Genomic DNA, 11,439 nt, shown 5'->3' with positions numbered 1-11,439 from the left:
TTTGCTGGCTTTTCTTGGAAAGTTTATACATTCTGTTTTCAAGAGACAGCATTGTAGCAGCTATTTCAAAGAGTGTAAATCCAATTTTTTCTAATCATTTCAAGTAACACAACTGGGAAAGAAGAAGGATATATAATTTCACTAGAGCAATAATTTGTTTTTCAGCTCCAGCAAGAGACAAGGTGGGGGAATTAAAGTTAGCAGTCAGCAACAGAAATGAAGTTCAGGAACATGACATAACTGAAAAATTTACATAATTCAAGGCTGGTTCTTTGAATTAATTTCAAATGTTGAAAAATCATATGTCTTCCTTCCTGTAGATTTACATTCTGACTTTGTACACATATATAGACGTTTCATATACAAGCTTCTTTTGCATTACTATTGTGAATACTATGTTTATATTATGCTAGAGCTTTCACAATGTATCTTCACTTAGTTTCAACCACAGAAATTCTGCTTGTCAGTAAAAAAAATCAATCTGCCTTTTTAAATGTGCAACAAGAGGTTTATGTCATTACAACAGTGTATGAGTATTCAGAGTTGGGTGTTCTAGGTTCCACTGCCATAAGATGCAGTGGTATCTCCTGGAAAATTTAATCAAAAGCAGATCAAAGATGCTGATACTATAGCTGCATATGCAAAAAAAAAAAATCTGTTCACCACGTATTCAAATAAAGGTAAAAAAGAAGAGACATGAAAATGTGGTGAATAATCACTCTTCTACAACATCTTCTGAGTCTCATAAATGCACAACTTTCCATTAAAAGAAAAATCTTTTTTTTTTGCTTGATATGAAATCAAAGTTCCCAGCATTCAGTGGGCATTAAGGAGCTTACTTACCATTCTGAATTTCTTTAGCTGCACTTAACTTTCACTTCTTGAGATTCATGGATTTGTCTAACCTTCAACACAAATGCTCCAGTTATGAACAGGAAGAACCAATTATGTAAGTAGTCCCAGTTCTGAGACCTATTCATATTTAAGAGGGTGATGTGTATTTTTTTCAGTGCAAGAAGAAGATAGATGCAAGCTGGGAAGTACCTCAGATTCTCTTGAATATTGACCGCAGTTAAATTGGCCTTCTTGTTTTGCATTGAGAACTTTATTTGAAACAAGGCAATGTGTACTACTCAAAATCTTATTTGAGATTTATTCCTTTCTCCAGCAACTATGTAGGGATTGAATATATATACTGTTATATATTGATATATTCATTTATTTAGCAACTTTAGAATTAGAAACAGTTGATCAACAGGAAAGCACAGAACCAAGAGTTGCCACATATTCCTGCTTCCAAAACAGAGCAAAGGCAGCTTTCTCAATTTATACCAAACTGGGAATTTCAGTGTCTGCAATATTCAGTTCTGTATATTTTTAGAGGAGAACAAATTATCCACAAGAAACTTGTAAAAACAAAAGCACACAGCAAGTTTACCTTCAGAGTGTCTCAAAAGAGCATTTAGCAATTGCAACAACTGAGTATGCATCAAGTTTTCCACAGTTTGCTGCCCAAAGTGTCAGTTTTTACGTCAATTTCTGAATTTACTAAATAAAGAAAAATGTCTCCTCTGGAAAAAAAAACAAAAAAGAACAACAACAAGCTTGGAGGCCTTTTTTGAAAAGGAAGAAAACTCATGAAACAGAAAACTTCTATGTGATTTTGAAAAACAAATACCTAAGCCAAAATATGTAGTAAATTACAAACTAAAAATATAATGTAACCTTGAGTAACTTCAGTTTATAAACCATCTACATTTTAAAAACTCATCAAAACAAACAAGCAAGCCATTTGTTACAACTTGTCCTAATCAGTTTAAGATGATGGAAAGCAGACCTCGAGAGAAGAAATGAGTGCTTCACTTGTAATCTGTCCTCTGTCCACTTATTCTTTTGTGGTTCAGAGGTACAAATGACATCCTTTGGGTCTTTTTTTAAAGCCAGATGAATCATCAGATTCTTCTTCCAGACATCTAGTTGTTGCGCTAAGTAAGTTTCCACTAGACATGAAGAAAATTATTGCCTAAAGTAAAGAGGAACCCAACAGTGAATTCTACAGATGGTGCACACTAACCATGACTGTCAGATCTTCACACAGTACTGCAAAAAAACTGCCTGAAGCCCTTATTTTTTGCATAAAAGATTAGAAAATTATCACACAGTAATTAGTAATAATCACAAAATCAATCAACAGTGGGTTAGAAATAATTTGAATTTTCAGGATGCACAGAGGAAGATGTATTTCCTAGACGCTGCTTCAGATTTCTACAGCAATGGTGTTTGCTTTTGTGGCTGATGATTATACAAGCTACTCTGCTGCAGCTGCTAAGGTCTGCATTGAATGACAGCACTGCTAAGATATGTTCCTTACATACCAGTGAATCAGTCAGTGACCAACTGATTTGGTCATCTTGTTTCTGATCACGGACAGAAGTGAAAAACTGACACCACTCCAAGTTCTACATTTACTTTGTACATTCTATCTTATCTTCCATAAGCCAGGCTTTTTTTTTTTTTTTTTTTTTTTCTGAAAATGATTCAAGAAATACATCAAGGAAGACACTCTTGGTATCATGTCAAAATCCCACTGACCAGCAGAAAAAAGACAATATTGATGATTACCTGATGAATAATATAGCCAAAAAACTGGGGAGAGGAGGTGGTTAGAGAGAAGAGGGGGAAAGGGGCAAAGATTTTTAGGCAATGGATAGCGTTCCAGGAATGTTTTTTCTTTAAGTCACTGAAACTATTCCATGCCTAAATCTAGCTGCTCAACAGACTTCCTGGCTTTTTGAAACTGAGTTCAGATGAAGATGATTTCTGCAGTGATTTCTGAGACTGTTCCACTAACTAGAAGAGAAGAAAACAGTCTCTTTGACCCGTGGTAAATGGCTTGCTTTCCTCATGGCAGATACAGTTTCCAGGATCTTACAGATCATTGTTATGTAGTTTTGTGCCATGTGATAATGTATTTGTTCAGATAATTTTCAATTTAATATGTTTTTTTTTCTTACAAGTAACATAAATCTATTTTTTGGGGATGAATTGACAAAAGTGAGCTCTACATAAAATACAAACTTAGCTATTCTTGCCAGTGATTATGCAGTGATCTCTGCATGAGAAGTTGGCTACAGCAATGGGCACAGGCACGTGCAAATATGTGGCACCAGCCACTGCATGCCAGATATCACATTCTGGAAGCCCTGGTGAAGAAAAGAGTTGTGTTAACTTCATGGACTCTTGCTAGTCCTGGCTCTTATTGGCACCTGTGCAACTGGTTGGTGGAGAAATCCAATAGGCCATGTCACAACAGAGAGAACCACTCAAGCCCATGCTATCAGAACTGTGTAGTGTAATCTCTCCAACTGGGCAGGGGCTCTCAGGGTGATTCCTGTTTCATTTTGGTGTTATCTGCAAGGAATCGGTCAAACATTAACTGCAAGGACTTGTTCTGTCTATAGCTGTAAGCCTCAGGGGCCATCAAGCAAGATTCATGAACACTGCCAGCATCTATATCAACCATTCTGTGTGTTTGAGTGCAATGCTCTCCAAAGGCTGAAATAGCATCCTTTGCTTGCCCACAGATGCCAGTTTGTATGCAGTCTGATTGCCATTTTACAGCAGATGTTGCTTACACACTATTACCCTGTGCCACACCATCATTTGGCAGGAATCACACACCACAGAGAAATACAAATCTGTGCAAATAACTTGTGCAGTTACATGCAGGTATACCATTTAGGGAATTAGAGATCACTGTGGTAGGACTGCTTAGAAGAGTGATAAATTGGGCCATTTCTGAACTTTGCTCTTATTCCAAGCATAGTCTCTTATGTCATAACAAAGGACATTTGATACCTAAAGAACATTTGGTTCCTAACTGCAGTTCACACAGCAACCTTTCGTAACAGTTTGATAGCAAGCATAACAGACCAGGGCAGGGGCCTTGTGTGGTTGGCATAAGGCACACGGACACGTTTCAAGTGATTGCAGCAGGATTTTTTACTGGACCACTGGGTACAGAAATGCTTATATGTTATAACAATTATGTTATATAAGTATGCCTATATTTGAGTTGGTGTTAATTAAATCCTACTTATTTGATTTTATTTTTATGGGTGCAGCAGGCTACTGCTTTGGATATCATGAAGCAATAAGCTCAGAGGCAAAGGCTGAACAGCAACGTGGTAAAAAGTTTGTGCACCATCACCAGCCTAGCAGCAAAATGACAGTGGATAAAATGGGACTTCCAACACCTGGAAGCCCAGCCCAGCTCCATTGCCCTCCCAAGACCTGAAGACAGAAGAGTAGATGAGGCTGCCTGTGTGCATTTGGCCCAAGCTAGGGCTAGTTCTGCCACAGCACTCAAAACACAGCATGAATCTGCTGATTCCTTGCAGCCATCCTACTAACATTTTTCAAAATGATTAGATTTGCCTTTCTCCCTGGACAGACTTTGTGTATATTCCCCTTGTCAATGTGCAGACCTTCACCTGCACCTTCTCTACCTGCGACATTTTCTTCAGCACTGCACAACAAATGTGCATTCCTCTGGCAGCCAGTTTTTTCTTACAAATGAATTCCTTACATTATTCCGTCCTGGTCTGTTTATGCCTTTTTCTCTGTGCCACAGAGGATCTTGTCTGAGATGGGTTCCAGAATATGGCAGAGTCCCAGCAGTCTCACATGCAATGGAAGAAGGGACGGGCTATGGCAGTTACTGCCCCTGGGAAAGTCATGGGCTCGCATGGGGTAAGAGGGTGAAATTGTTAGAAGATTGAAGAGGGTGCTGGGAAAGGGACACTGTGGTGTTTGCTGCACTCAAGGGCATCACATAAGCCCAAAGGTCATTCTTGTTGCTATTGCTCCTTGTTCCCAGGAGTGTGTGAGAGGAACATGTGATGTATCGCAGGCGTATGGTACCATTCTTTAAAGTGCTACAACATGCTCTGGTTAGCAGAGGAAGACTGGTGCATCTGGGCTGCACAGGCAACCTTTGTGCCTGCCAGAGTCAATCTCAGCTGGCACGTCACTGTACTTTCCATCCTGGTGCCAGCCATGGCATGGAGCAGAGGTCCCCGTGGGCCATGGCTGATTGCCAGCAGACAATCTGGCTGCTGCAGTTTTACCTGCTACCGTTGCCATAGGAGGTTCTTGGTCAAGGAAGCACTGCAGACTCTCCTCTTCCACACTCCCATCTGTTATCACACGTTTCCTGACCATACATACATTGCCTCACGTCTGCAGGCAGGTTTCTAATCTTTCCCAGTACTCAATACCCCTCTCTCTCATGAGAAACAGTGAGGTTTAAACCTCAGTTTTCCCACATCAGAAGAAACCTTAGTTCAGATTCTATGGTTGAAGAGGATGGCCTGAGCAGAACTTCAGCACATGAGAAAACAGTCTCTCACCTAGACTGTTCTTGCAGGATGACATGACACTGCAGGAGAAGAATGACACACAGCCCAAAGGTGAGGTGGAGACTGTACTCTTGGGATCCGCTTCCACCAGCCCAGATGCCGGACTTGCAGACCAGCACAGTGCCTTTGCAGGCATTCACAGGGGATTCTAAGAGGCTACATATTTATCAGGGAATATTCCTGTATGTAGTTCAGTTTAGTGACATAAATGCAACCAAAACGTTACAATATCGAATAGACACAGGATGAAGACTACAATAAAAATATACATATATAAATCTGAGTGCTTTCCATTGGCCTGAGCTGATGTCTCTGTGCATTTTTGTTCAGTATGACTGTACCATGCGACTATGCTTTTTGCTGTCAGGTTTCCTTCATACACACAGAGAACGTGTTTTAAAACTTGAATGGAACATTTCTATTTAGCCACATTCTATTTAGTCACTGAGGAACCTGCAACAAAGAGAAATTTCTGTCACTGATATTCTTCTTCACGTGGTTTTTAATATCAAACATTCTCTATGAAGCAATCTTCCAAGATTAAGCTGCGCTGAATTTAACAGAACTTCACCACCAACCTGATCACTGCCACCACTGCTGTCTGATGAGGATCATACAATGGAAGCAAAGCAATATAAGCTGAACAATGTGATAGGACTCTGGGCCTGGAGATGAAGTTGCAAATCATAACTATTTTGAAATATATACAATGCAACATTTATAATTTAACATGTTAACTATGAATAAGGAAAAAATGTTCTGGATCTGGAAAGTTTGCTACTTAAAATCCAAGGTATATTGATGACTTTGTTATGCCATATACACCACCTTATATGCATGGAAATCTATTGGAATTTTTGAGCAAGAGACAAATACATTTCTGCCATCTTAAATTGAATTACCATTCTGCCACTGTATGTGCTTCAGATGCTGAGAATTTTGTCAGTCGTGAAAGTGAAATTAGCAGTAATCATTTGGAAAATTCCTTAAATTTTAAGCTTGAACAGAAACTTAAAAAGTAGCTATAAGATCTATTAACTGAATAGTTGAAGATAATTGAGAACACTGAAAAAAAATGTAGTTGAAAAAGGTGTGCAATGGGATTTTAAAACTAATTTTATCCTTGTATGTCCTAAAAGTTGAACGCGAAACTAAGCTATGCATATAAAACAAATAGATCTGTTCTGTTTAACAAGTAGCTGTATGTACAGAATCTAAACAGGCATGTGCAGTGCAACATCAATATATTGTTTTACAGAGAAAAGGCTGAAACTGATATGTCACCTTGGGAATATCTGGGAATATCTAAATGAAAGATCATTTACTTACTGTTACCATGTTTACTATTTGTATAGCATGTTTCATCACTTACATAAAGTTTGAATCTCTCTCATATAAGGATCAAACAGCTCCTTACAGTGCTATAGAGGTTGTGAACATACAGAAAAGGAGAGGAAATAATTTAAAAGAAATTATTAGCAAAACTCTCCCAAACAGGCAGGATGGCCATATCATTGCATTTATCTCATTGGATCAATAACACAGAGCTCTAGAACTAAAGGATATATTGAAAGAGAGAAGGTTATAACCTTTCAGTTTGGATTCAGATTGAAATTCATCAGCTTTGGTCTTGAAGTACATTGAATCTGATCAGTGAGGGTAACTCTCTGGGATGAGCAAAAAAAATGAGGACTGGGAAGCAGTCTGTCTGAAATGTAAATCTCTAGTTTCGTAACAGATATCCTATCACTTTATTTCATTTTCCACTAGAATTTTTTTTTCAGGAAGAATTGTTGGAGCACATTTCTATCTGAACTAAGACCATCATATGGCATGGCATAGCTGTTAGCAAACTTTGAGCAAGGAATTACTGCATACATGTTTATGCGTGAGTTTGCAGAGTACATGTGCATGCTTCCTGTTTGCCTTTGTGTTCAAGACCAGTACTGCAGAAATAAGTCTGTAACACCCCATACTTCTGTGTTAAGCCTACTGGAATGTGTAGTCCACTGGCACCTGGGCTGCGTTCAAGAACAATTCTTATCATTGCAAGCATCTCATATGCACATTAAGTACATGTGTGTGCTGTCTTCAGCCAGAACACAGGAAGGAAACTGACAGCAGAGGCAGGCATGGTTTTGAGGTGACTCAAAGGTGATTTTTAGTCCTCCGGCATATATTTGTGTTGGTTGAGGCTATATTGGAAAACCAGAAATAAACCCAACCTGCAGCTCACAGAGTGAGTCATCCAGCTGAGGGCTTGCCCCGCATCACTCTTTTCCAGAAGGACCCCTCATCTATGGGCAAAAATACATCTCTAGCCACATAAAACCTTGTGTCTGCTAAAAAGTGACTATTATTCTCTCTTCCAGTGACCACTCTGTTTGATATATGATCATGGTGATGAAAATCCAGATTTCCTTTTCCCATCCACAGGAATATATGACAGGAATGACCACTTGTGGTTTATCTCATCCTTCTGTCATATACTGAGAAAGCACATGGTATTCATCCCTCTAAGCCCTCAGTAAAAAAAAAGTGTGGCCTGTGCCAGCTAAAACTTGACGACTGCCAGCACTACTATATGCAAGTACGTGCTGCATACATACCAGAACTTGGCATCCATTAAACAAGTTGAGCAACCATAAAGTCTGGAGTGTTAAAGTGATATCTGAAAGAGCAAGATAATTTACAAATGAGGAATGACAAGTACATGGGAATATTTATACATAAATGACCAAAACTAAGTAAGAACTTCAACAAGAGCAGAAATTCAAAATTACCTTGTCGATTATATTACATCCACAGCTGTTAACATTGTCGTTCACACCATTTTGAGATTCTAGGGTAATGTAGAATAAAATATCCCTGATTTTTCTTGATCCGGGGCATCAAGTCCCAAAGACAACAGCTACATTACTTGGAAGGATTCATGCCCATATTTGTTAAGACTTCTAAAACACTAATTTCTCAGCTCCTTTTCATGTGCACATTTTCTATATATATTGAAAATATATATACTCCATGCTGGTATTCACGAACCTCTCTTCTGTGGTTCAAACTGTGAGTAGTTTAGGCATTAGCAACATCCTTTAGGACATTCTCATGTTGTCTTCAGGGCACTTCAGGGGAATGTACCTACCAGTAACAGACCCAGGTCAGTCTCTGAGAGCAAGCTTTTAATTCCATTATGTTCGTTACCATCTGTGGGTGAAACTAATATTAATTACCCCTCTAACCTTTACCACTGTAACATGCAGTAGTCTTGGACTACCAGCTAGAAGCTAGCTACTTGGTTTTGAAGTCATCAGGTCACTCATCTTGAGAGATAAATGCTGATGTGTTACAATAAGTCCTTTTGCAGAATTTCCTAGATTGCTCACTTATTGTATGGTTTTTTTTCATTCTTCGTTGATAGGGTTCTACCACCTACAGTTCTAACTTTTATATCTGCTATAGGCTGTGCACTGGAGATCTGCACGTGCAACAGCATGCAGCAATTTCTTAAGTTTTGCAGCTTTCTGAATCAAAATCACTGATTTTGATTTGAAGATATTATAATCGTCACCCTTTCAGATATTTTCTTTCTGTATCCCACAAGAAGAAGAGAAATAAGAAACCAGAAAGTTCTTCCACTTTCAGGTCCATAATCTACCAGTGGGCAAAGCAGAAACAAAACAGTAAACACATACAGAGCTTTCAAACTGCATGCTCTGTTATATTGCCAAGTTAACAGTTCTGCACAAGAGCTGACAAGGTCAGAAGTTCTCTCATTGTGAACAATCCTAGAGGGAATTCAGGCAAAAGGGCAAGAGGAACAACAGCACAAATCCATGAAATCTGGCAAGGAAAAGGCATGGATTGAACAGCTTGCAGCACCAGCATGCACACAGACTGTACAGCTACAGAAGAGATCACAAGAGATCATAAATACCTTAAGGTGGTTAAGATCTCCAGTGTATTTATTACCAGGTAGTCATCATAGGCACAGATGCTCAGGCATGTATTTGGCCACATAAAAAGATACTCTTGCAGGGAAGATCCTTCTCTAGTTTAATCTCAAAGGTTACTTGCTGATCTCAGTGATGCCTACAAATAGCTTTCATTACTTTGTAAAAGAATGGTTGTCATTTGAAATTCTGTTACTCTGGGCATTAATATCTCATGACAAAGAGTACACAAATCATTTGGTATGCACAAAATGGAGTGAAATAGTTATAAAGTTGCTCAGAAGAATTGCATAGTCATTCATCACAAACCCATTCTGTTTTATCCATTGTATACTTTCAGCACATTTTCAGAATCATTTTGCTTGAGAAAAAAAAAAGATAGCAAATTCCTAGCCCCTTTTCTCCGAAGCCATTTATAACAACCACTAAAAATTCTGGTCTGGGTAAGCTAACCATGTCATTATTAAATTCTCTGAGACTTTTGCAGAGCTCTAAGCTATAAACTAAAGAGGCATCTCTTTATTATACTTGTCCCACCAAAAGTGAAGATTTGCAGTCTATTAACAGTGTTTATTATTGAATAACACCACATAAAATCAACAAACTGCACCGAAACTGCATAAGCTGGCAGCTAAAACACACTGACTGAATAAAATCTCCCCTATGGGGAAAAACATGACACAGAAATCAGGTACAACCTTCAATCAAGGTCTGTGTAGACAACGTTATAAACATCACCCAAGGGATTAAGAAGAGAAGCAATAATTGACCGTTATTCCAAAAATAAGTTCTAACTAGTGTGGTGTAATCAGAAGTATAGAAAGATAAAAACTTGGAGAAAATATTTTTCCATAACCAAAGCCCTTATATTTAATTTCCCTTTCCCCATCCCACCCAACCTCCAACCAGTAATTAGTGGACAGTACCATGTAAACATAACTGCTCATTAAAAATGCTGAAGATCAGATGAAATGAGGGATCTATAGCATGAGACCTCAGAGGAAGAGGTTTACTGCAGATTAGCAAACTGATGGCCCAACACCAATCTTCATTTACTGCTTGCTTCTAAATTTTGCAAATTTGTCAGTAGGAATGAGTGCGTTGAGTATCAGCCTCTTCTTTTGAGGTAGATACTTTAAAATACCAAATCTAAAAATGACATTCCTTTGCATTAAATATTCTGTGATATCCAAAATGTACACTTAATGCTTTCTAGCTGAGTGGTTAGAGAACAGGCAGTATCAGCCTTTTAACGTACATCATAACTTCAACCTAATGTTTCTCTTCAATGCTAGTTTTTTAGTGTATATATATATATTTAAATTATGTGTTCATGAAGAAAGTGGTCAGGGTAAAGAAGTTAGTAATTTGCAAAGGAAACCCCAAAAATAGATCCTATGTTTAGGAACTTTAACTTCTGCATGGAGAGTGAGTTAAATCTCTCCTTTTTTGTAGCTCTAATTTTGTAAGCCTATTATGATTTTGAAAACCTTTTCTTTTCTACTTCATGCAGGGAAAGAAAGACTATGTAAGCGCACTCCCCCACTTCCAAGCAGGCCAATGCAGAATTTATCCCAGTTCCAGCACTGGAGTTTTCCATTGGAAAAAAAAAAAAAAGCAATCTAATCCAAGCTATCAGGGCACAGCACAATCTCAGCATTGAAAACTTCTGCAGCTGTACGGAAATGTTGCCTTGTTCCCTCTGCTGTGGAATGAGCACACTTCAGCTTGAGATGACTTTGCTGTAAGACAGAAATTCTATTCTAGCACCTTTACGTGACACTGGCCTACTTTTTTCTTTACATTAATTTCAAGAAATAAAATGAGCTCTTTGGTAAGGGGCCTTGCAAGTCATGCTTTGGTGAGCAGTCCTGAAAGATTTATGTAAAGAGACAAGAAATTCACCAGAACCAGGTGTTCTTAAGGTGCTAGCAACGCACATAACAGCTCTCAGTGTACCTGGACAGGGCCTCAGGAGGAAGCTGGAAGCACTGATGTTTTATGAACCAGGAACAACATGCAGATGTGAGACGTGCGTACCTTAGAGCTGCCTAGCTCTGTGGTGGTTT

General features: G+C 38.6%; 1 long non-coding RNA gene across 2 annotated transcripts; it reads right to left on the bottom strand.

Moving 5' to 3' along the window:
* Positions 1,731 to 11,414, bottom strand: LOC110394784. Of its 2 annotated transcripts, XR_002435881.1 has the most exons (4): positions 11,330 to 11,414; positions 8,030 to 8,091; positions 5,999 to 6,085; positions 1,731 to 5,873 (listed from the first exon to the last, which is right to left on the bottom strand). It is a non-coding gene; the product is annotated as an uncharacterized LOC110394784 (long non-coding RNA). The 2 variants fall into 2 exon arrangements; XR_002435880.1 differs by lacking the exon at positions 5,999 to 6,085.

This window comes from Numida meleagris, chromosome 2 (assembly GCF_002078875.1).
Source record: "Numida meleagris isolate 19003 breed g44 Domestic line chromosome 2, NumMel1.0, whole genome shotgun sequence".
Classification (NCBI taxonomy): Eukaryota; Metazoa; Chordata; class Aves; order Galliformes; family Numididae; genus Numida; species Numida meleagris.
The sequence above is the reverse complement of the archived record's forward strand: the minus strand, read 5'-3'. Positions and strand labels throughout refer to the sequence as shown.